Genomic DNA, 4,481 nt, shown 5'->3' on the forward strand with positions numbered 1-4,481 from the left:
GTTGTAATGACATTTCAGGTGATCCTTGTTGTGTATTACTTGGGGTGTGTTTGTAAATAAATGACAAAAGCCTGTTCTCCAGTTGATTCATTCAACCTTCTCATTATCAGATATTTTCTTTTAGATAAGAAACACCCAAGTTTTTAAAATAAGGAAGCTAACAAACTGGGAAATGCCTTTCCAAGTCAGATCATTGATTAGTAGGAGCAGTAAAAATTTATTTGAAGTCAGTTCAGCCAGTGATATCATGGAAAGCTCCCTAAAGTTGTCTTTGGAGCAATGCAGAAGTAGTCAATTTTTTTTTTCCAATTCTCCAAAAACTTGGCCACTTTAAGATGGATGGGTTTCAACTCTCATGTTGGCTGGGGAATTCTGGGAGTTGAAGTCTAGCCATCTTAAAGTGGCCAAGATCAACCAATGAAACAGCTTGCCTTCAGAAGTGGTGGGAGCTTCATTACTGGAGGCTTACAGATACAGATAATCAGAGTTGGAAGGGACCTTGTAGGTCATCTAGTCCAACCCCCCACCCAAGCAGGAGACCCTACACCATTTCTAACAGATGGGAGTCCAATCTCTTCTTGAAAGTCTCAAGTGATGACGCTCCCACAACTTCCTAGGGCAACTTCTGTTCCATGGGTTGATTGTTCTCACTGTCAGAAAGTTTCTCCTTATTTCCAGGTTAAATCTCTCCTTGTTCAGTTTCCATCCATTATTCCTTGTCTGGCCTTCGGGTGCTTTAGAAAATAGCTTGACCCTCTCTGTGGCAGCCCCTCAAATATTGGAAGACTGCTATCCTGTCTCTCTTGGTCCTTCTCTTCACTAGACTAGCCATGCCCAGTTCCTGTAACCGTTCTTCATATGCCTTAGTCTCCAGTCCCCTAATCATCCTGGTTGCTCTTCTCTGCCCTTTTTCCAGAGTCTCAACATCTTTTTTATAGTGTGGTGACCAAAACTGGATGCAATACTCTAGGTGTGGTCTTATTAAGGCTTTATAGCAGAGGTGGTATTCAGCAAGTTCTGACCAGTTCTGGAGAACCAGAGCAGAAATTTTGAGTAGTTCGGAGAACCGGCAAATCCCACCTCTGACTGGCTCCGCCCCCATCTATTCTCTGCCTCCCCGATCCCAGCTGATCGGCTGGGTCTTCTTTGGTTGCCCTGCATAGGAGAACAGAGCTGGAAAGCAGGTTAGTGGGGTGGGGAGGGACTTTGCAGTATCCTTCCCCTGCCACACCCACCAAGCTACGCCCACAGAACCGGTAGTAAAACTTTTTGAATCCTACCACTGCTTTACAGAGTAATATTAATACCTCCCTTGATCTTGATTGTATCCCTCTGTTAATGCAATTTAGGATTGCATTAGCTTTTTTGGCTGCACACTGCTGGCTCCTATTTAGTTGGTTGTCCACTAAGACTCCAAGATCCCACTCACAGTTACTGCTATTGAGCCTGGTTTCACTTCTCATCCAAGAAGAGTCTTCAAAAAGAAAAACTAAAAGGAAGTCCAGTTGCCTCCTGAAAAAGCACATTTGGGACAACTGTGACCTGGATGACTGACAATCTCTATAGACTTTTAGCTGCACAATTTGGGATGAACACCCTTGGAACGGTGTGGGAGTAGGAATGGATATCCAGAGGCAAAAAGTGAAGACTACAGGAACCATTTGCACAACTCAGGTGACCCTGAGGACACAAATAAACCTCCAAGTGCTGAGATGACCCTCTAAAGCAGGGGTCGCCAACCTTTTGGACCTCAGGGACTATCAAACTCGTAATTTTAAATCCTGCGGACCAGAGATCCTGGGAAAATCCCCCAAAAATGTCTGCTGGAAAAATCCCCACCCCATTTTCCTACTGATCGATCATTCTTTATTTGAGATCACAGGATACCGTCTCCAGCTCCGTTCTCAGGGGAGAGAGAGAGAGAGACTTTTGGCTTCATGCAAGGAAAGCAGCAGAAGTCTTTCTTTCTCTCCCCCAAACTCAAACCATGGGCCATGTGGGTGGCACAGCCTTGTGTTCCCACGCAGCCTGGATTAATTGCTTTGAGGGTGACATTCCTCTGCAGACCACCAAAATTTTCTCATGGATCACCAGTGCTCCCCAGCCCACTGGCTGGCGACCCCTGCTCTAAATGGATGCAAATGACCAGCTGCCTGCAAGGAATATAAATCCGTCCATTCCCCACCATCCAGTCAGAGTTGAAGAAGCTTCTTGGATGAGAAGCGAAACGCCTTTCAAGAAAAAAACAAGAAAGTCCAGTTTGCCTCCTGATAAAAATTTGGGAATTTTTATTTCCCAAATTTTTTGGCCTTTGGAAAAACCATGAGCTGGATGACTGAGAATCTCTACAGATATCCGTCGTATGTTTTTGTCCCCAGGCCTTTAATTGTCTTAGTTGCTCTTCTCTGCACCCTTTCCAAAATCTCATTATCTTTTTTGGGTTAATGGGGTGACCAAAACTGGATGCAGTACTCCAGGTGCAGTACTAAGGCTTTATAGAGTGGTACTAATACTTCATCATTACATCTCTCATATCTCTCATACCTCCCCACCTCCCGCCCCGTAAATCTGTGTAAATGTCATCATTCCTATCACCATCGTTCCTATCACCCATCCCCTCCCACTGGTGACTGTAAGACTGTAACTTTGGTCGCTTATATCCTTACGATTTATGTTAAGCCTGAATTCCCCAACGAGTGTTAAGGAAAACAAACTAAACAGAATGTGTAGCGTAGTCAGATAGGCAGACAGGTAAATGTGTGAGATAAGTTTGTATTTTAGTTAACACGCAGTAAAAAACAGATACGCTTGTGCTATCAAAAATATAGTTTATTCCATTAGGAATTATAGCATAGTCAAAATAAACGGTCCATTAGTCATGTATCATTTCAGTCAGTCCAGTCGGGGATACTCAATTTGCAAAGTCTGTGTTGAATAGCCAATGTCAGTACACTTACAATAAATCAGTCCGTATTATCTCTTCTCTCCGTTGAGAAATCAACACTCCTTTCTCTCCTCCGTTCCAGTAAGGAAAAACGCAGTCATCAATCAATCCAGTAATTAGGGATCATTAAGCCAGAGAGAGAGAGCTGCAATTGACTTGCTTCTTTTATGGTGCTTTTACAACCACACCCTTAATTACATTCTTGTAGTTAAAGTTACACACACTTTAACCAACAAACCATGATAACTTATTTATTATTTTTTACCCAAACCAGTTAGGGTAAACAATGTTATCCCTAACATTTTATATTGACTGTTTCCTAGTATGATTTGATTGCTGATTGTACCCTATGACTATCATGAAGTGTTATCTACAGGCATCAATACCTATTTATATAAAAATATAAATATCTAAAAATTATAATTAAAGTTTTTAATTAAACATTAAAATTTATAGTTATAAAAATGTAAATGTAAAGATATATAAAATTTCTACAGACCCCTCACATCCTGGACATAAATTGTTTCAACTTCTACCCTCAAAACGACGCTATAGAGCACTGCACACCAGAACAACTAGACACAAGGACAGTTTTTCCCTAATGCCATCACTCTGCTAAACAAATAATTCCCTCAACACTGTCCAACTAAGATTGTATTGCTATTATTCTTGAGTTGTGGGCGAATAGGCAACAATATAAATTCAATAAATAAATAAATAAATAAATTCTTCTCATCCTTTCTATTACTTATCTCTTCCAACTTATAACTATAACAATGTTGCTTGTATCTTTACAATTTATATTGTTTTATTTGTTCCCTAGTATGATTTGATTGTTTATTAGTAACCTACGACTATCACTAAGAGTTGTGTCTTATGATTATTGATGAATGTATCTTTTCTTTTTATGTACACTGACTGAGACAAAGACAAATTCCTTGACCAAAGACCAAAGACAAATTCCTTGTGTGTCCAATCACACTTGGCCAATAAAGAATTCTATTCTATTCTATTCTATTCTATTCTATTCTATTCTATTCTATTCTATTCTATTCTACCTTACGATTCTTGACGAATGTATCTTTTCTTTTTATGTACACTGAGAGCATATGCACCAAAGACAAATTCCTTGTGTGTCCAATCACTCTTGGCCAATAAAGAATTCTATTCTATTCTATTCTATTCTATTCTATTCTATTCTATTCTATTCTATTCTTCCTTACGATTCTTGATGAATGCATCTTTTCTTTTTATGTCCGCTGAGAGCATATGCACCAGACAAATTCCTTGTGTGTCCAATCACACTTGGCCAATAAAAGAATTCATTCATTCATGTCCAAGCTTCCCTCTCTTTCCTTCCCCCCCCCCCCGCCTCCCTCACCCTCTTTCTCTCCCCACCCACCCCCAAAACTGCCTCTTGGCTTCTGAAGGGTTACACGGGGATGGCGGGAAGGGGATTCCTAGAGAGGAAGGGAGGAAGGAGGGAGGGAGGGAAGGAAGTTTGGGGAGGGGAGGAGGGGTGGGGTCCTTCCACGAC

Source organism: Notechis scutatus, chromosome 2 (genome assembly GCF_049901735.1).
Source record: "Notechis scutatus isolate UNSWTSFEM ecotype Mainland chromosome 2, rNotScu1.2, whole genome shotgun sequence".
Classification (NCBI taxonomy): domain Eukaryota; kingdom Metazoa; phylum Chordata; class Lepidosauria; order Squamata; family Elapidae; genus Notechis; species Notechis scutatus.